The following is a 20,329-nucleotide window of genomic DNA, read 5'->3' on the forward strand; positions in this document are numbered from 1 at the left end:
TGTTGATTATAAATACTGAAAATTCACCCTCTTCTCTCGCTTACGGCCATACTACCCTGAACACGCCCGATCTCGTCCGATCTCGGAAGCTAAGCAGAGTCGGGCCTGGTTAGTACTTGGATGGGAGACCGCCTGGGAATACCAGGTGCTGTAAGCTTTTTACTTCCAGCAAACTTTTTGGTATTTTTTCTGGCCTCGGAGCAGCCCCTTTTGGACGGATTTGCATTCTTTCACAACCTTTTTGCAAAACAAATAAATGAAGAAATACGAACATATTAAACCATTGTTGTTTTATAATTTGCTACCCCTCTTGGCACACAGTGGAGTTGCAACTTCCGCGGTGTTGATTATAAATACTGAAAATCCACCCTCTTCTTTCGCTTACGGCCATACTACCCTGAACACGCCCGATCTCGTCCGATCTCGGAAGCAAGCAGGGTCGGGCCTGGTTAGTACTTGGATGGGAGACCGCCTGGGAATACCAGGTGCTGTAAGCTTTTTACTTCCAGCAAACTTTTTGGTATTTTTTCTGGCCTCGGAGCAGCCCCTTTTGGACGGATTTGCATTCTTTCACAACCTGTTTGCAAAACAAATAAATGAAGAATTACACACATATTAAACCCCTGTTGTTTTATAAATGGCTACCCCTCTTGGCAAACAGTGGCGTTGCAACTTCCGCGGTGTTGATTATAAATACTGAAAATTCACGCTCTTCTCTCGCTTACGGCCATACTACCCTGAACACGCCCGATCTCGTCCGATCTCGGAAGCTAAGCAGGGTCGGGCCTGGTTAGTACTTGGATGGGAGACCGCCTGGGAATACCAGGTGCTGTAAGCTTTTTACTTCCAGCAAGCTTTTTGGTATTTTTTCTGGCCTCGGAGCAGCCCCTTTTGGACGGATTTGCATTCTTTCACAACCTTTTTGCAAAACAAATAAATGAAGAATTACACACATATTAAACCACTGTTGTTTTATAATTTGCTACCCCTCTTGGCAAACAGTGGTGTTATTGAAGAAAAGAAAAAAAAAAAAAAAAAATCTCGTCCGATCTCGGAAGCTAAGCAGGGTCGGGCCTGGTTAGTACTTGGATGGGAGACCGCCTGGGAATACCAGGTGCTGTAAGCTTTTTACTTCCAGCAAGCTTTTTGGTATTTTTTCTGGCCTCGGAGCAGCCCCTTTTGGACGGATTTGCATTCTTTCACAACCTGTTTGCAAAACAAATAAATGAAGAATTACACACATATTAAACCCCTGTTGTTTTATAAATTGTTACCCCTCTTGGCAAACAGTGGCGTTGCAACTTCCGCGGTGTTGATTATAAATACTGAAAATTCACCTCATTCGCTTACGGCCATACTACCCTGAACACGCCCGATCTCGTCCGATCTCGGAAGCTAAGCAGGGTCGGGCCTGGTTAGTACTTGGATGGGACACCGCCTGGGAATACCAGGTGCTGTAAGCGTTTTACTTCCAGCAAACTTTTTGGTATTTTTTCTGGCCTCGGAGCAGCCCCTTTTGGACGGATTTGCATTCTTTCACAACCTGTTTGCAAAACAAATAAATGAAGAATTACGCACATATTAAACCCCTGTTGTTCTATAAATTGCTACCCCTCTTGGCAAACAGTGGCGTTGCAACTTCCGCGGTGTTGATTATAAATAGTGAAAATCCACCCTCTTCTTTCGCTTACGGCCATACTACCCTGAACACGCCCGATCTCGGAAGCTAAGCAGGGTCGGGCCTGGTTAGTACTTGGATGGGAGACCGCCTGGGAATACCAGGTGCTGTAAGCTTTTTACTTCCAGCAAACTTTTTGGTATTTTTTCTGGCCTCGGAGCAGCCCCTTTTGGACGGATTTGCATTCTTTCACAACCTTTTTGCAAAACAGATAAATGAAGAATTACACACATATTAAACCACTGTTGTTTTATAATTTGCTACCCCTCTTGGCACACAGTGGCGTTGCAACTTCCGTGGTGTAATTATAAATACTAAAAATTCTCCCTCTTCTTTCGCTTACGGCCATACTACCCTGAACACGCCCGATCTCGTCCGATCTCGGAAGCTAAGCAGGGTCGGGCCTGGTTAGTACTTGGATGGGAGACCGCCTGGGAATACCAGGTGCTGTAAGCGTTTTACTTCCAGCAAACTTTTTGGTATTTTTTCTGGCCTCGGAGCAGCCCCTTTTGGACGGATTTGCATTCTTTCACAACCTTTTTGCAAAACAGATAAATGAAGAATTACACACATATTAAACCACTGTTGTTTTATAATTTGCTACCCCTCTTGGCACACAGTGGCGTTGCAACTTCCGTGGTGTAATTATAAATACTAAAAATTCTCCCTCTTCTTTCGCTTACGGCCATACTACCCTGAACACGCCCGATCTCGGAAGCTAAGCAGGGTCGGGCCTGGTTAGTACTTGGATGGGAGACCGCCTGGGAATACCAGGTGCTGTAAGCTTTTTACTTCCAGCAAACTTTTTGGTATTTTTTCTGGCCTCGGAGCAGCCCCTTTTGGACGGATTTGCATTCTTTCACAACCTTTTTGCAAAACAAATAAATGAAGAAATACGAACATATTAAACCATTGTTGTTTTATAATTTGCTACCCCTCTTGGCAAACAGTGGGGTTGCAACTTCCGCGGTGTTGATTATAAATACTGAAAATTCACCCTCTTCTCTCGCTTACGGCCATACTACCCTGAACACGCCCGATCTCGTCCGATCTCGGAAGCTAAGCAGGGTCGGGCCTGGTTAGTACTTGGATGGGAGACCGCCTGGGAATACCAGGTGCTGTAAGCTTTTTACTTCCAGCAAGCTTTTTGGTATTTTTTCTGGCCTCGGAGCAGCCCCTTTTGGACGGATTTGCATTCTTTCACAACCTGTTTGCAAAACAAATAAATGAAGAATTACGCACATATTAAACCCCTGTTGTTCTATAAATGGCTACCCCTCTTGGCAAACAGTGGAGTTGCAACTTCCGCGGTGTTGATTATAAATACTGAAAATTCACCCTCTTCTTTCGCTTACGGCCATACTACCCTGAACACGCCCGATCTCGTCCGATCTCGGAAGCTAAGCAGGGTCGGGCCTGGTTAGTACTTGGATGGGAGACCGCCTGGGAATACCAGGTGCTGTAAGCTTTTTACTTCCAGCAAGCTTTTTGGTATTTTTTCTGGCCTCGGAGCAGCCCCTTTTGGACGGATTTGCATTCTTTCACAACCTTTTTGCAAAACAAATAAATGAAGAATTACACACATATTAAACCACTGTTGTTTTATAATTTGCTACCCCTCTTGGCAAACAGTGGGGTTGCAACATCCGCGGTGTTGATTATAAATACTGAAAATTCACCCTCTTCTCTCGCTTACGGCCATACTACCCTGAACACGCCCGATCTCGTCCGATCTCGGAAGCTAAGCAGAGTCGGGCCTGGTTAGTACTTGGATGGGAGACCGCCTGGGAATACCAGGTGCTGTAAGCTTTTTACTTCCAGCAAACTTTTTGGTATTTTTTCTGGCCTCGGAGCAGCCCCTTTTGGACGGATTTGCATTCTTTCACAACCTGTTTGCAAAACAAATAAATGAAGAAATACGCACATATTAAACCCCTGTTGTTCTATTAATGGCTACCCCTCTTGGCAAACAGTGGAGTTGCAACTTCCGCGGTGTTGATTATAAATACTGAAAATCCACCCTCTTCTTTCGCTTACGGCCATACTACCCTGAACACGCCCGATCTCGTCTGATCTCGGAAGCTAAGCAGGGTCGGGCCTGGTTAGTACTTGGATGGGAGACCGCCTGGGAATACCAGGTGCTGTAAGCTTTTTACTTCCAGCAAACTTTTTGGTATTTTTTCTGGCCTCGGAGCAGCCCCTTTTGGACGGATTTGCATTCTTTCACAACCTGTTTGCAAAACAAATAAATGAAGAATTACACACATATTAAACCCCTGTTGTTCTATAAATGGCTACCCCTCTTGGCAAACAGTGGCGTTATTGAAGAAAAGAAAAAAAAAAAAAAAAATCTCGTCCGATCTCGGAAGCTAAGCAGGGTCGGGCCTGGTTAGTATTTGGATGGGAGACCGCCTGGGAATACCAGGTGCTGTAAGCTTTTTACTTCCAGCAAGCTTTTTGGTATTTTTTCTGGCCTCGGAGCAGCCCCTTTTGGACGGATTTGCATTCTTTCACAACCTGTTTGCAAAACAAATAAATGAAGAATTACACACATATTAAACCCCTGTTGTTTTATAAATTGTTACCCCTCTTGGCAAACAGTGGCGTTGCAACTTCCGCGGTGTTGATTATAAATACTGAAAATTCACCTCATTCGCTTACGGCCATACTACCCTGAACACGCCCGATCTCGTCCGATCTCGGAAGCTAAGCAGGGTCGGGCCTGGTTAGTACTTGGATGGGACACCGCCTGGGAATACCAGGTGCTGTAAGCTTTTTACTTCCAGCAAACTTTTTGGTATTTTTTCTGGCCTCGGAGCAGCCCCTTTTGGACGGATTTGCATTCTTTCACAACCTGTTTGCAAAACAAATAAATGAAGAATTACGCACATATTAAACCCCTGTTGTTCTATAAATTGCTACCCCTCTTGGCAAACAGTGGAGTTGCAACTTCCGCGGTGTTGATTATAAATACTGAAAATTCACCCTCTTCTTTCGCTTACGGCCATACTACCCTGAACACGCCCGATCTCGTCCGATCTCGGAAGCTAAGCAGGGTCGGGCCTGGTTAGTACTTGGATGGGAGACCGCCTGGGAATACCAGGTGCTGTAAGCTTTTTACTTCCAGCAAACTTTTTGGTATTTTTTCTGGCCTCGGAGCAGCCCCTTTTGGACGGATTTGCATTCTTTCACAACCTGTTTGCAAAACAAATAAATGAAGAATTACGCACATATTAAACCCCTGTTGTTCTATAAATTGCTACCCCTCTTGGCAAACAGTGGAGTTGCAACTTCCGCGGTGTTGATTATAAATACTGAAAATTCACCCTCTTCTTTCGCTTACGGCCATACTACCCTGAACGCAACCACTTGCAGGTGTGTGATTGCGAGTAGACGGCTGCAGTAGGGAGAGAAAGGCTCTCCCCATTCTTTGTTTTTCTTACTTTGAAGGTTTATTTGAAAGTTTAAGTACTTTGATTTGTCTACTTTTTTCGTTTTTTGCGTCCCCAGCGGACTTGGTGTCTGTCTGGGGAGCCTTTTTGGGTTCTCTCCTTTTTTGAGAGGACAATGGACGGACAGCGTGGCGTCAATCAAGGAGTGGAGGCGAGCAGCCGAGTTGTAGATCTGCCTCCGGGGACTGATAGAAGGAATGAGGTGGCACTCGACAATGAGAAACCAACAACGTCGAAGAACTACGCTACAAACAAGGTATTTAAAAAGTCGAAAATTGTGAATGAAATCGGACTGGACACAAAGGAAAGGAGCATGGACAATGATTCTAACAAAGTAGCTCGATGTGAAGAGAAAGAAAGTGAGGCGGATGAGAATAATATGAACGGATCAATTAATAAAACAACGGATCTGTTTGAGCAAGGACGGAATAATGATGCAGATAAAATGGACGATGGACTGGACGCGAGAAGAAGGAAGGAACATAACATACGTGATAAAGAAAAGAAGAATAACCAAGAAGAAAAAAAAGATATGGGGAATGTGAAAAGACTAAGACAAAGAAAATATTTGAGGGAACTAACAATGCTTTTAGAAACAGAGGGGAGTCAGAACATAGCACCAATTGACTTAATTAAGGAAATTGAGAGGATGGTGGGTGCAGGGAAACTACTCGGACTACGGCCTAAGCAAAATAATCAATATGAAGCAACGCTGGAAAACGAGGAGGCGTGCGAAGCTTTAGATGGAGGTCTTTTATACAAGGGAAATTTAATCCGGACAAAAAGACTTTAAGTGAACGAAATCATGGTCTCCTTTTTGCAACTGCCCCTGTTCATACCGGATGAAGAGGTGCTGGAGAAGCTACAGAGGTGGGGAGTGGACCCTGTCCTTCCATTGAGGCGGCGCTTCTACCCGGGCACATCCGTAGAAGACGGAACGAGGTTCATCAAAGCTAAATTCCCCAAGGATGTGGCCTCCCTGCCGTACTCCACCAGGTTCGAGACTCCGGACGGTCCCCTGTACTGCCGGGTGATTCACGACCGGCAGGTGAAAATCTGCCGGTTGTGCATGAACCCTGGTCACGTGCTGCGGGAGTGTCCGGAGTTCACGTGCAGGGAGTGCTTGCGGCAGGGTCACTACGCCCGGGAGTGCGACGCTCTAAAATGCCCAGACTGCTGCCGTGCACTCGCACGCTGCACTTGTGTTTCCTCTGCCGAGAAAGAGGGAGAAGTAAACGAGTCAGAGATAAACATGGAGACATCAAAGGAGGGGGATGAGGGTCCCTCCCAGGAGCCGGCACCTGTAGAAGATCCCCCCTGTGCCCAACCCCCTGGACAACAGGCCTCAGAGCGCGAGGACTCAGGCATGGACATCGAAATTTTAACCGGAGCGGTTGAGACCGAGGCGGTGGGGGAGAGGGAGCAGAGAGAAGAGGAGACCCAGACGCACATGGAACTAATTAAAGAAGAACCATTGGATGAAGTTAAAAAAGGTAACTGTGACGTTTTAAACAAGTTGGGCAATTTTATGAGCAAGAGGAAAAGGTTAAAACCAAGTATTGACACGGACAAGGTATTACAAGCACGGGAGAGAAGAAGAAAGGCAAAACAAACAGAAATAACTGGAGGGAGATATGAGGTTTTACAGGATGATGGTGGCACATGATATATTTTTGGTTTTTATGTTTTGTCTGACTTGGATTATTTACTGCTACTTATTTAGTTCAATGGGGTGGAATTTTATTTCAATAAACATGAGGGGAGGGGTGAATCCCGAAAAATTACAGAAGTTAATCAGAGAGACTGAGAAAAATGATATTATTTTATTGCAAGAAACGAACTGGACAAGTGTGATAGCGGAGGATTTTAGAAAACGATGGGATGGGGAGGTTTTATTTAATAATTGTGAGGGAAGAGGTAGAGGAGTGGCTTTTTTAATTAAAAGGAATATGGTTGAGGAAGTAACAGAAATATATAATGATAAAAAAGGAAAAATACTAACTATAAGTGTTGGAGAAGGTAATGAGAAAATGAATGTTTGTAACATACATGCACCGAATGAAGAGAAAGAGAAAGTTGAATTTTTTAAGAAATTAAAAGTTCTAATCGAGGCTTGGGGGGAAACTGTGGTTGCTGGGGATTTTAATATAGCACTACAGAAAGAAGATGTGGCAGATAATATAGTTTTTAGAGCAGAAAGGGGAAGAAAGGAACTAATACAGGTAATGGAAGAACTCGACTTAATAGATGTATGGAGAGAAAGGAATAAAGGAGTTAGAAAGTTTAGCAGAAGACAAATTGTTTTAGATGAAATTAAGCAAAGCAGAATTGATATTGTTTTGGCAAAAAGTAGTTTTATGGAGAATTTTAAAAGTATTTACTACAGAAGATGTAATTTTAGTGATCATGACTTTATTGTTTTTAATATAGATCTGAATAAAATAGAGAAGGGGCCGGGGGTATGGATTTTAAATACAAAAGTCTTAAAAGACAATTTTTATCAAATGGAAATAGAAAATATAATTGTGAACAGCATAAAGAACATGACAAAGTATGAAAGTAACTTGGGAATATGGTGGGACAATCTAAAGTATGATATTAAAAGACATTCGATTTTGTTTTGTAAAAAACTGAGAAGACAGGAAAGGGGGAGAGAAGAAAAGTTACGAAAAGAACTAGAAGAGGAACTAAAACAAAGTGATGGGAAAAATGAAAACACGAATAAAATTATGGAAATAGAAGATGAACTTAAAAAAATAGAAGAAGAGAAATTCCAGGGAGCTATGATAAGAAGTAGAGCGAAATATATGATTGAAGGCGAACGATGCACAAAGTTCTTTTTTGAACTAGAAAAAAACAGACAGAAAACGGAAGAAATTAAATGTATTAAAAATGGAGAAGGAAAGAGATTGACAGATAAGGACAATATTTTAAAGGAAATAAAAAGATTCTATACCAACTTATTTTCAAAACAAGGTGTGGAAGAGGGTGCAAAAGATTTTTTATTGAATAATATTAAGAGTAAAGTAAGTAAGGAAGATAAAACAATGTGCAATAGAGACATCAATAGTGAAGAAATAGAGAGAGCCATAGATGAGATGAAAAACGGCAGGAGTCCTGGTCTGGATGGCTTACCATGTGAATTTTACAAGTTTTTTAAAGGTTCTCTTGTTCCTGTTTTAAGACAAATGTATGAAGAAGTGTGGAAAGGAGGGGCTCTCAGCTCAAGGATGTCAAGAGGTTTAATTAAAATTATATATAAAAAGAAAGGGGACAGGGAAGAGCTGCAGAATTTTAGACCCATAAGCCTTTTAAATTGTGACTACAAGATTTTGGCGAAGATAATGGCAAACAGACTGAAGCGGGTCTTACCAACAGTCATCCAAACTAACCAGGCTTATGCGGTAATAGGCAGAAACATCTCAGACACAGTTAATGGTGTGAGGGACAAAGTCTGGTACATGGAGAAGGCAGGAGTCAGTGGCTTTTTAATTAATGCAGACTTAGAAAAAGCGTTTGATAGGGTAGAGCACGATTTTCTATTTGCGGTTTTAGAAAGATTTGATTTTGGAGAAAACATAATCCGGTGTCTGAGATGTCTCTACGCTGATGCCAAGAGTTGTGTCAAATGCAATGGTTTTTTAACAGATTTTATTCCTTTAACCAGGTCAATAAGACAGGGCTGTCCACTGTCAGCAATACTTTACTCTTTGGTTGCAGAACCTTTAGGACTTGCGATCAATGCTGACAATGGAATAAAAGGGGTAAAGATTGAAGGTTTTAAGAATTTTAACACAGAAACCAAAATTTATCAATATGCAGATGACACAACCCTAATTTTAAAAGATGAGCACAGCATTTTTAAAGCGTTGGATGCCATAGAAATATACAGCCGGGGTTCAGGAGCTCGGATGAATGTTGGCAAAACTGAGATTTTAAAATTAGGAAAGCAAACCGCCTTGTCAAGGACACTGCCTTTTAAAGAAGTAAAAGATAACCTTAAAATTCTGGGGGTGAGAATAGGACCAAATGAAAAAGAAACTACGAAACTGATGTGGGAGGAGACAATCGGGAAAATAAGAAATAGATTGGCATTTTGGAAAAGGAGAAGTCTTACTCTGAAGGGAAAAATTTTAGTTGTTAATACACTGTTTTTATCCAAAATATGGAGTGTCCTTGGATCAGAGTGTTTGCCATTACCCACAGTTAAAACTCTGAAGCAGTATGTGACTGATTTTATTTGGGATGGTAAGCCAGCTAAAATAGCCTATGAGACTCTGATTGGAAGGGTGGAGGAGGGCGGTCTGGGATTGCTCGATCCATCCATAAGACTGAAGGCTTTAAGAATAAAAACTGTTAAAAATTTCATGAGGGAGGGAGACAAAGAATCGACACGAATTCTGGAATACTTTTTAGACAAAACTTTTAAAATGGGGCCTTCAGCCTTGTGGATGAAAACAAAAGAATATATGACAAACGGCATCCCAGACTTTTATAGGGAAGTTTTAAGGGCTTGGAGTGATTTTATAGGACATGTAGTTTTTAAACCGGAGGGAAAGGAAGAAATTTTAAATCAACCCTTGTTCTTAAATCCGAATTTACGAATTGGAGGAGGGAACTTTTACAAGCACTGGTTTGACGCAGGATTCCGAAAAATCAGAGATCTTTTGTACGAGGTCAGACCGGGATTCTTGCCATTTCAGGCTTTCATTGACGAGATTGGTGCAACAGTAGACGAATGTAATGAAGAAAAAATCAGGAATGAGTACATGACAATAAAAAAAGCAGTTCCTAAAGAATGGTGGACAATTATAGAAAGAAATGAAAAGAAACAAGAGGAAGGTCCAATGAGAATAGAGATGAAGGACACAGGGACACCTTTTAGTGCTCTTGTTTTAAAAGACTTCTATTCTATTTTTAGAGGAATGGCTTTTATACAACCGAGAGCAAATTCTTATTGGGAAAAGATGTTTGTAGATTTTAACACAAAAGATGTGTGGAGAAACATCAGAACCGGTTTGAAATGCCCTTCGTTAGAAAATTTTGATTTCCTTTTAGCCCACAACTGTGTTTTTAATGAAATGAGACTTTTTAAGATGGGACTTGCGAGGGATGAAACATGCAAAATATGCAAGAAGGAGAAAGAGGGCTTAAAGCATATGTTCTTTAACTGTGAGGAACTGAAAAAACTGACCGCAGTGCTTAAGGAAATGACGAAAGGTTTTGGACAGAATGAACAGTATGTTGATGAAAATTGGGAGAAGATGTTTTTATTTGGGATGATACAAGGTAAAAAAGGAAAAAATAACCAGGCACTCAATATAGTTTTGTCAGTAGCTAGGCATACAGTGTGGGTAAGAAGAACGGTTTTGAAGAATAAAGGACGGAAACTGGATATATGCAAACTGTTTGAAAGCAAATTGAAAAGAATAATGGAAGCACTGTATGTCTATTTTAATAATAACGGAATTTTAGAGGTTTTTAACAAAATATTTGTTCTTACTAATCCTTTTGTGCAAATAACTTGGGAGGGTGTAAGAATAATTTTACCAGATGTGATGTAATCAATGTGCCTGTTTGTTTTTTAGAGGAACCGAAGCGTGAAGTAGCGAGGGGTCTCTGTACACTTAGAAAATAAAAGAAAAAAAAAAATCTCGTCCGATCTCGGAAGCTAAGCAGGGTCGGGCCTGGTTAGTACTTGGATGGGAGACCGCCTGGGAATACCAGGTGCTGTAAGCTTTTTACTTCCAGCAAGCTTTTTGGTATTTTTTCTGGCCTCGGAGCAGCCCCTTTTGGACGGATTTGCATTCTTTCACAACCTTTTTGCAAAACAAATAAATGAAGAATTACACACATATTAAACCATTGTTGTTTTATAATTTGCTACCCCTCTTGGCAAACAGTGGGGTTGCAACATCCGCGGTGTTGATTATAAATATTGAAAATTCACCCTCTTCTCTCGCTTACGGCCATACTACCCTGAACACGCCCGATCTCGTCCGATCTCGGAAGCTAAGCAGAGTCGGGCCTGGTTAGTACTCTGATGGGAGACCGCCTGGGAATACCAGGTGCTGTAAGCTTTTTACTTCCAGCAAACTTTTTGGTATTTTTTCTGGCCTCGGAGCAGCCCCTTTTGGACGGATTTGCATTCTTTCACAACCTTTTTGCAAAACAAATAAATGAAGAAATACGAACATATTAAACCATTGTTGTTTTATAATTTGCTACCCCTCTTGGCACACAGTGGAGTTGCAACTTCCGCGGTGTTGATTATAAATACTGAAAATCCACCCTCTTCTTTCGCTTACGGCCATACTACCCTGAACACGCCCACTTCCTGGTTTGTGTTTGTGAGTTGATGGCTGCAGTAGGGAGAGGAAGGCTCTCCCCATTCTTTGTTGGTTTTCTTATTTATTTGAAGGTTTATTTAAAAGTTTAAGTGATTTATTTATTTATTTATTTATTTATTTTCGTTTTTGCGTCCCCAGCAGACTTAGTTTCTGTCTGGGGAGCCTTTTTTTGGTTCTCTCTTTTTTGAACAAACAATGGACAGACCGCATGGCATCGAGTTTGGAGTGGAAGCGGGCAAGCGTGTTGTGGATTTGCCCCCAGGAACTGATGGATGTAGTGAAGTGAAACTGGACAATGGAAAACCGACAACGACAATGGACTGTGATTCAAACAAGGTATTTAAAAAGTTGCTAATTATGAATGAAACCGGACTGGATACAAGGAAAAAGAGTATAGACAATGATTTCAACAAGGTAGCTCGGCATGGAGGGAAAGAAAGTGAGGCGGATGGAAATAATATGAATGGATTAATTAACAAAACAACTGAAATGATTGTACAAGGACAGAATAATGATGCGGATAAAATGAACAATGGATTGGACATGAGGAGAAAGAAGGAATATAACATGCGTGATGGAGAAAAGAGAAATAAGCAAGAAACAAAAAAAGATATGGAGAATGTGAAAGGGCTAAGACAAAGAAAATATTTGGAAGAACTGACAATGCTTTTGGAAACAGAGGAGATTGAAAACATAACACCAATTGACTTAATTAAAGAAATCGAGAAGATGGTGGGTACGGGGAAGCTACTGGTACTACGGTCTACACAAAATAAACAATATGAAGCGACGTTGGAAAATGAGGAGGCATGTGAAATTTTAGATGGGGGTCTCTTATGCAAAGGGGTTCTAATTCAGACTAAAAGACTACAAGTTAACGAAGTTATGGTCTCCTTCCTACAACTGCCCCCATTCATAACAGATGAAGAGGTGTTGGAAAAGCTGCAGAGGTGGAGAGTGGACCCTGTCCTCCCATTGAGGCGGCGCTTCTACCCGGGCACGTCCGTTGAAGATGGAACAAGATTCATTAAAGTAAAATTCCCGAAAGATGTAGCCTCCCTGCCGTATTCCACTAGATTTGAAACTCCGAACGGTCCCCGGTACTGCCGGGTGATTCACGACCGGCAGGTGAAGATCTGCCGGTTGTGCATGAACCCTGGTCACGTGCTGCGGGAGTGTCCGGAGTTTACGTGCAGGGAGTGCTTACAGCAGGGTCACTATGCCCGGGAATGCGTCGCTCTCAGATGCCCTGATTGCTGCCGTGCATTCATACACTGTACATGCGTTTCTTCTGCTGAGGGAGAGGGAGAAGTAAGCAAGTTGGAGATAAACATGGTGGCATCAGAGGCGGGGGATGAGGGTCCCTCCCAGGAACCGACACCTGAAGAGGATCCCCCCTGTGCTCAGCCCCCCAGACAACAAGACTCAGAGCGCGAGGACTCAGGCATGGACATTGGGATTTTAACTGGAATAATTGGGGCTGAAACAATGGGGGAGAAGGGGCAGAGGGAGGAGGAGACCCAGACACACAAGGAACTAAATAAAGAAGAATCATTGGATGAAGTTGGAAAAGGAAAAATTAACCGTGACATTTCAAACAAGTGGGGCAATTTTACGACCAAAAGGAAAAGGTTGAAACCAAGTATTAACATAGACAAGGTATTACAAGCACAGGAGAGAAGAAGAAAGGCAAAACAAATAGAAATAACTGGAGGGAGATTTGAGGTTTTACAGGATGATGGTGGTACATAGTAATGGTTGGTTTTATGTTTCTTAAATATTTTGTTGGCTTGAATTATTTATTGCCATTTATTATTTTAATGGGGTGGAATTTTATTTCAATAAACATGAGGGGAGGGGCGAATCCCGAAAAATTACAGAAGTTAATCAGAGAGACTGAGAAAAATGATATTATTTTATTGCAAGAAACGAACTGGACAAGTGTGATAGCGGAGGATTTTAGAAAACGATGGGATGGGGAGGTTTTATTTAATAATTGTGAGGGAAGAGGTAGAGGAGTGGCTTTTTTAATTAAAAGGAATATGGTTGAGGAAGTAACAGAAATATATAATGATAAAAAAGGAAAAATACTAACTATAAGTGTTGGAGAAGGTAATGAGAAAATGAATGTTTGTAACATACATGCACCGAATGAAGAGAAAGAGAAAGTTGAATTTTTTATGAAATTAAAAGTTCTAATCGAGGCTTGGGGGGAAACTGTGGTTGCTGGGGATTTTAATATAGCACTACAGAAAGAAGATGTGGCAGATAATATAGTTTTTAGAGCAGAAAGGGGAAGAAAGGAACTAATACAGGTAATGGAAGAACTCGATTTAATAGATGTATGGAGAGAAAGGAATAAAGGAGTTAGAAAGTTTAGCAGAAGACAAATTGTTTTAGATGAAATTAAGCAAAGCAGAATTGATATTGTTTTGGCAAAAAGTAGTTTTATGGAGAATTTTAAAAGTATTTACTACAGAAGATGTAATTTTAGTGATCATGACTTTATTGTTTTTAATATAGATCTGAATAAAATAGAGAAGGGGCCGGGGGTATGGATTTTAAATACAAAAGTCTTAAAAGACAATTTTTATCAAATGGAAATAGAAAATATAATTGTGAACAGCATAAAGAACATGACAAAGTATGAAAGTAACTTGGGAATATGGTGGGACAATCTAAAGTATGATATTAAAAGACATTCGATTTTGTTTTGTAAAAAACTGAGAAGACAGGAAAGGGGGAGAGAAGAAAAGTTACGAAAAGAACTAGAAGAGGAACTAAAACAAAGTGATGGGAAAAATGAAAACACGAATAAAATTATGGAGATAGAAGATGAACTTAAAAAAATAGAAGAAGAGAAATTCCAGGGAGCTATGATAAGAAGTAGAGCGAAATATATGATTGAAGGCGAACGATGCACAAAGTTCTTTTTTGAACTAGAAAAAAACAGACAGAAAACGGAAGAAATTAAATGTATTAAAAATGGAGAAGGAAAGAGATTGACAGATAAGGACAATATTTTAAAGGAAATAAAAAGATTCTATACCAACTTATTTTCAAAACAAGGTGTGGAAGAGGGTGCAAAAGATTTTTTATTGAATAATATTAAGAGTAAAGTAAGTAAGGAAGATAAAACAATGTGCAATAGAGACATCAATAGTGAAGAAATAGAGAGAGCCATAGATGAGATGAAAAACGGCAGGAGTCCTGGTCTGGATGGCTTACCATGTGAATTTTACAAGGTTTTTAAAGGTTCTCTTGTTCCTGTTTTAAGACAAATGTATGAAGAAGTGTGGAAAGGAGGGGCTCTCAGCTCAAGGATGTCAAGAGGTTTAATTAAAATTATATATAAAAAGAAAGGGGACAGGGAAGAGCTGCAGAATTTTAGACCCACAAGCCTTTTAAATTGTGACTACAAGATTTTGGCGAAGATAATGGCAAACAGACTGAAGCGGGTCTTACCAACAGTCATCCAAACTAACCAGGCTTATGCGGTAATAGGCAGAGACATCTCAGACACAGTTAATGGTGTGAGGGACAAAGTCTGGTACATGGAGAAGGCAGGAGTCAGTGGCTTTTTAATTAATGCAGACTTAGAAAAAGCGTTTGATAGGGTAGAGCACGATTTTCTATTTGCGGTTTTAGAAAGATTTGATTTTGGAGAAAACATAATCCGGTGTCTGAGATGTCTCTACGCTGATGCCAAGAGTTGTGTCAAATGCAATGGTTTTTTAACAGATTTTATTCCTTTAACCAGGTCAATAAGACAGGGCTGTCCACTATCAGCAATACTTTACTCTTTGGTTGCAGAACCTTTAGGACTTGCGATCAATGCTGACAATGGAATAAAAGGGGTAAAGATTGAAGGTTTTAAGAATTTTAACACAGAAACCAAAATTTATCAATATGCAGATGACACAACCCTAATTTTAAAAGATGAGCACAGCATTTTTAAAGCGTTGGATGCCATAGAAATATACAGCCGGGGTTCAGGAGCTCGGATGAATGTTGGCAAAACTGAGATTTTAAAATTAGGAAAGCAAACCGCCTTGTCAAGGACACTGCCTTTTAAAGAAGTAAAAGATAACCTTAAAATTCTGGGGGTGAGAATAGGACCAAATGAAAAAGAAACTACGAAACTGATGTGGGAGGAGACAATCGGGAAAATAAGAAATAGATTGGCATTTTGGAAAAGGAGAAGTCTTACTCTGAAGGGAAAAATTTTAGTTGTTTAATACACTGTTTTTATCCAAAATATGGAGTGTCCTTGGATCAGAGTGTTTGCCATTACCCACAGTTAAAACTCTGAAGCAGTATGTGACTGATTTTATTTGGGATGGTAAGCCAGCTAAAATAGCCTATGAGACTCTGATTGGAAGGGTGGAGGAGGGCGGTCTGGGATTGCTCGATCCATCCATAAGACTGAAGGCTTTAAGAATAAAAACTGTTAAAAATTTCATGAGGGAGGGAGACAAAGAATCGACACGAATTCTGGAATACTTTTTAGACAAAACTTTTAAAATGGGGCCTTCAGCCTTGTGGATGAAAACAAAAGAATATATGACAAACGGCATCCCAGACTTTTATAGGGAAGTTTTAAGGGCTTGGAGTGATTTTATAGGACATGTAGTTTTTAAACCGGAGGGAAAGGAAGAAATTTTAAATCAACCCTTGTTCTTAAATCCGAATTTACGAATTGGAGGAGGGAACTTTTACAAGCACTGGTTTGACGCAGGATTCCGAAAAATCAGAGATCTTTTGTACGAGGTCAGACCGGGATTCTTGCCATTTCAGGCTTTCATTGACGAGATTGGTGCAACAGTAGACGAATGTAATGAAGAAAAAATCAGGAATGAGTACATGACAATAAAAAAAGCAGTTCCTAAAGAATGGTGGACAATTATAGAAAGAAATGAAAAGAAACAAGAGGAAGGTCCAATGAGAATAGAGATGAAGGACACAGGGACACCTTTTAGTGCTCTTGTTTTAAAAGACTTCTATTCTATTTTTAGAGGAATGGCTTTTATACAACCGAGAGCAAATTCTTATTGGGAAAAGATGTTTGTAGATTTTAACACAAAAGATGTGTGGAGAAACATCAGAACCGGTTTGAAATGCCCTTCGTTAGAAAATTTTGATTTCCTTTTAGCCCACAACTGTGTTTTTAATGAAATGAGACTTTTTAAGATGGGACTTGCGAGGGATGAAACATGCAAAATATGCAAGAAGGAGAAAGAGGGCTTAAAGCATATGTTCTTTAACTGTGAGGAACTGAAAAAACTGACCGCAGTGCTTAAGGAAATGACGAAAGGTTTTGGACAGAATGAACAGTATGTTGATGAAAATTGGGAGAAGATGTTTTTATTTGGGATGATACAAGGTAAAAAAGGAAAAAATAACCAGGCACTCAATATAGTTTTGTCAGTAGCTAGGCATACAGTGTGGGTAAGAAGAACGGTTTTGAAGAATAAAGGACGGAAACTGGATATATGCAAACTGTTTGAAAGCAAATTGAAAAGAATAATGGAAGCACTGTATGTCTATTTTAATAATAACGGAATTTTAGAGGTTTTTAACAAAATATTTGTTCTTACTAATCCTTTTGTGCAAATAACTTGGGAGGGTGTAAGAATAATTTTACCAGATGTGATGTAATCAATGTGCCTGTTTGTTTTTTAGAGGAACCGAAGCGTGAAGTAGCGAGGGGTCTCTGTACACTTAGAAAATAAAAGAAAAAAAAAAATCTCGTCCGATCTCGGAAGCTAAGCAGGGTCGGGCCTGGTTAGTACTTGGATGGGAGACCGCCTGGGAATACCAGGTGCTGTAAGCTTTTTACTTCCAGCAAGCTTTTTGGTATTTTTTCTGGCCTCGGAGCAGCCCCTTTTGGACGGATTTGCATTCTTTCACAACCTTTTTGCAAAACAAATAAATGAAGAATTACACACATATTAAACCATTGTTGTTTTATAATTTGCTACCCCTCTTGGCAAACAGTGGGGTTGCAACATCCGCGGTGTTGATTATAAATATTGAAAATTCACCCTCTTCTCTCGCTTACGGCCATACTACCCTGAACACGCCCGATCTCGTCCGATCTCGGAAGCTAAGCAGAGTCGGGCCTGGTTAGTACTCTGATGGGAGACCGCCTGGGAATACCAGGTGCTGTAAGCTTTTTACTTCCAGCAAACTTTTTGGTATTTTTTCTGGCCTCGGAGCAGCCCCTTTTGGACGGATTTGCATTCTTTCACAACCTTTTTGCAAAACAAATAAATGAAGAAATACGAACATATTAAACCATTGTTGTTTTATAATTTGCTACCCCTCTTGGCACACAGTGGAGTTGCAACTTCCGCGGTGTTGATTATAAATACTGAAAATCCACCCTCTTCTTTCGCTTACGGCCATACTACCCTGAACACGCCCACTTCCTGGTTTGTGTTTGTGAGTTGATGGCTGCAGTAGGGAGAGGAAGGCTCTCCCCATTCTTTGTTGGTTTTCTTATTTATTTGAAGGTTTATTTAAAAGTTTAAGTGCTTTATTTATTTATTTATTTATTTATTTATTTATTTATTTTCGTTTTTGCGTCCCCAGCAGACTTAGTTTCTGTCTGGGGAGCCTTTTTTTGGTTCTCTCTTTTTTGAACAAACAATGGACAGACCGCATGGCATCGAGTTTGGAGTGGAAGCGGGCAAGCGTGTTGTGGATTTGCCCCCAGGAACTGATGGATGTAGTGAAGTGAAACTGGACAATGGAAAACCGACAACGACAATGGACTGTGATTCAAACAAGGTATTTAAAAAGTTGCTAATTATGAATGAAACCGGACTGGATACAAGGAAAAAGAGTATAGACAATGATTTCAACAAGGTAGCTCGGCATGGAGGGAAAGAAAGTGAGGCGGATGGAAATAATATGAATGGATTAATTAACAAAACAACTGAAATGATTGTACAAGGACAGAATAATGATGCGGATAAAATGAACAATGGATTGGACATGAGGAGAAAGAAGGAATATAACATGCGTGATGGAGAAAAGAGAAATAAGCAAGAAACAAAAAAAGATATGGAGAATGTGAAAGGGCTAAGACAAAGAAAATATTTGGAAGAACTGACAATGCTTTTGGAAACAGAGGAGATTGAAAACATAACACCAATTGACTTAATTAAAGAAATCGAGAAGATGGTGGGTACGGGGAAGCTACTGGTACTACGGTCTACACAAAATAAACAATATGAAGCGACGTTGGAAAATGAGGAGGCATGTGAAATTTTAGATGGGGGTCTCTTATGCAAAGGGGTTCTAATTCAGACTAAAAGACTACAAGTTAACGAAGTTATGGTCTCCTTCCTACAACTGCCCCCATTCATAACAGATGAAGAGGTGTTGGAAAAGCTGCAGAGGTGGAGAGTGGACCCTGTCCTCCCATTGAGGCGGCGCTTCTACCCGGGCACGTCCGTTGAAGATGGAACAAGATTCATTAAAGTAAAATTCCCGAAAGATGTAGCCTCCCTGCCGTATTCCACTAGATTTGAAACTCCGAACGGTCCCCGGTACTGCCGGGTGATTCACGACCGGCAGGTGAAGATCTGCCGGTTGTGCATGAACCCTGGTCACGTGCTGCGGGAGTGTCCGGAGTTTACGTGCAGGGAGTGCTTACAGCAGGGTCACTATGCCCGGGAATGCGTCGCTCTCAGATGCCCTGATTGCTGCCGTGCATTCATACACTGTACATGCGTTTCTTCTGCTGAGGGAGAGGGAGAAGTAAGCAAGTTGGAGATAAACATGGTGGCATCAGAGGCGGGGGATGAGGGTCCCTCCCAGGAACCGACACCTGAAGAGGATCCCCCCTGTGCTCAGCCCCCCAGACAACAAGACTCAGAGCGCGAGGACTCAGGCATGGACATTGGGATTTTAACTGGAATAATTGGGGCTGAAACAATGGGGGAGAAGGGGCAGAGGAAGGAGGAGACCCAGACACACAAGGAACTAAATAAAGAAGAATCATTGGATGAAGTTGGAAAAGGAAAAATTAACCGTGACATTTCAAACAAGTGGGGCAATTTTACGACCAAAAGGAAAAGGTTGAAACCAAGTATTAACATAGACAAGGTATTACAAGCACAGGAGAGAAGAAGAAAGGCAAAACAAATAGAAATAACTGGAGGGAGATTTGAGGTTTTACAGGATGATGGTGGTACATAGTAATGGTTGGTTTTATGTTTCTTAAATATTTTGTTGGCTTGAATTATTTATTGCCATTTATTATTTTAATGGGGTGGAATTTTATTTCAATAAACATGAGGGGAGGGGCGAATCCCGAAAAATTACAGAAGTTAATCAGAGAGACTGAGAAAAATGATATTATTTTATTGCAAGAAACGAACTGGACAAGTGTGATAGCGGAGGATTTTAGAAAACGATGGGATGGGGAGGTTTTATTTAATAATTGTGAGGGAAGAGGTAGAGGAGTGGCTTTTTTAATTAAAAGGAATATGGTTGAGGAAGTAACAGAAATATATAATGATAAAAAAGGAAAAATACTAACTATAAGTGTTGGAGAAGGTAATGAGAAAATGAATGTTTGTAACATACATGCACCGAATGAAGAGAAAGAGAAAGTTGAATTTTTTATGAAATTAAAAGTTCTAATCGAGGCTTGGGGGGAAACTGTGGTTGCTGGGGATTTTAATATAGCACTACAGAAAGAAGATGTGGCAGATAATATAGTTTTTAGAGCAGAAAGGGGAAGAAAGGAACTAATACAGGTAATGGAAGAACTCGATTTAATAGATGTATGGAGAGAAAGGAATAAAGGAGTTAGAAAGTTTAGCAGAAGACAAATT

General features: G+C 40.6%; 13 non-coding genes and 2 pseudogenes across 13 annotated transcripts; all 15 read left to right on the forward strand.

The window, feature by feature from the left end:
• The first annotated feature begins 38 nt into the window (after positions 1 to 38).
• LOC148375868 (5S ribosomal RNA) lies at positions 39 to 157 on the forward strand. The gene has a single exon (XR_015847576.1). It is a non-coding gene; the product is annotated as a 5S ribosomal RNA (ribosomal RNA).
• A 222-nt stretch (positions 158 to 379) lies between these two features.
• On the forward strand, positions 380 to 497 carry LOC148375869 (5S ribosomal RNA). Its single transcript, XR_015848009.1, has one exon. It is a non-coding gene; the product is annotated as a 5S ribosomal RNA (ribosomal RNA).
• Positions 498 to 719: 222 nt separating this feature from the next.
• Positions 720 to 838, forward strand: LOC148375870 (5S ribosomal RNA). The gene has a single exon (XR_015849235.1). It is a non-coding gene; the product is annotated as a 5S ribosomal RNA (ribosomal RNA).
• A 506-nt stretch (positions 839 to 1,344) lies between these two features.
• On the forward strand, positions 1,345 to 1,463 carry LOC148375871 (5S ribosomal RNA). The gene has a single exon (XR_015847519.1). It is a non-coding gene; the product is annotated as a 5S ribosomal RNA (ribosomal RNA).
• Positions 1,464 to 1,685: 222 nt separating this feature from the next.
• Positions 1,686 to 1,794, forward strand: LOC148375872 (5S ribosomal RNA; annotated as a pseudogene).
• Positions 1,795 to 2,015: 221 nt separating this feature from the next.
• LOC148375873 (5S ribosomal RNA) lies at positions 2,016 to 2,134 on the forward strand. Its single transcript, XR_015847351.1, has one exon. It is a non-coding gene; the product is annotated as a 5S ribosomal RNA (ribosomal RNA).
• A 221-nt stretch (positions 2,135 to 2,355) lies between these two features.
• Positions 2,356 to 2,464, forward strand: LOC148375874 (5S ribosomal RNA; annotated as a pseudogene).
• A 222-nt stretch (positions 2,465 to 2,686) lies between these two features.
• LOC148375875 (5S ribosomal RNA) lies at positions 2,687 to 2,805 on the forward strand. The gene has a single exon (XR_015849236.1). It is a non-coding gene; the product is annotated as a 5S ribosomal RNA (ribosomal RNA).
• A 222-nt stretch (positions 2,806 to 3,027) lies between these two features.
• On the forward strand, positions 3,028 to 3,146 carry LOC148375876 (5S ribosomal RNA). The gene has a single exon (XR_015849237.1). It is a non-coding gene; the product is annotated as a 5S ribosomal RNA (ribosomal RNA).
• Positions 3,147 to 3,368: 222 nt separating this feature from the next.
• Positions 3,369 to 3,487, forward strand: LOC148375877 (5S ribosomal RNA). Its single transcript, XR_015847577.1, has one exon. It is a non-coding gene; the product is annotated as a 5S ribosomal RNA (ribosomal RNA).
• A 222-nt stretch (positions 3,488 to 3,709) lies between these two features.
• Positions 3,710 to 3,828, forward strand: LOC148375878 (5S ribosomal RNA). Its single transcript, XR_015847278.1, has one exon. It is a non-coding gene; the product is annotated as a 5S ribosomal RNA (ribosomal RNA).
• Positions 3,829 to 4,333: 505 nt separating this feature from the next.
• Positions 4,334 to 4,452, forward strand: LOC148375879 (5S ribosomal RNA). Its single transcript, XR_015847371.1, has one exon. It is a non-coding gene; the product is annotated as a 5S ribosomal RNA (ribosomal RNA).
• Positions 4,453 to 4,674: 222 nt separating this feature from the next.
• LOC148375880 (5S ribosomal RNA) lies at positions 4,675 to 4,793 on the forward strand. Its single transcript, XR_015849238.1, has one exon. It is a non-coding gene; the product is annotated as a 5S ribosomal RNA (ribosomal RNA).
• Positions 4,794 to 11,091: 6,298 nt separating this feature from the next.
• LOC148375881 (5S ribosomal RNA) lies at positions 11,092 to 11,210 on the forward strand. Its single transcript, XR_015847757.1, has one exon. It is a non-coding gene; the product is annotated as a 5S ribosomal RNA (ribosomal RNA).
• A 6,325-nt stretch (positions 11,211 to 17,535) lies between these two features.
• On the forward strand, positions 17,536 to 17,654 carry LOC148375882 (5S ribosomal RNA). The gene has a single exon (XR_015847759.1). It is a non-coding gene; the product is annotated as a 5S ribosomal RNA (ribosomal RNA).
• The last annotated feature ends 2,675 nt before the right edge of the window (positions 17,655 to 20,329 follow it).

The sequence above is a fragment of the Urocampus carinirostris genome, chromosome 1, assembly GCF_059441175.1.
Source record: "Urocampus carinirostris isolate Australia breed hairy pipefish chromosome 1, RoL_Ucar_1.0, whole genome shotgun sequence".
NCBI classification, from domain to species: Eukaryota; Metazoa; Chordata; class Actinopteri; order Syngnathiformes; family Syngnathidae; genus Urocampus; species Urocampus carinirostris.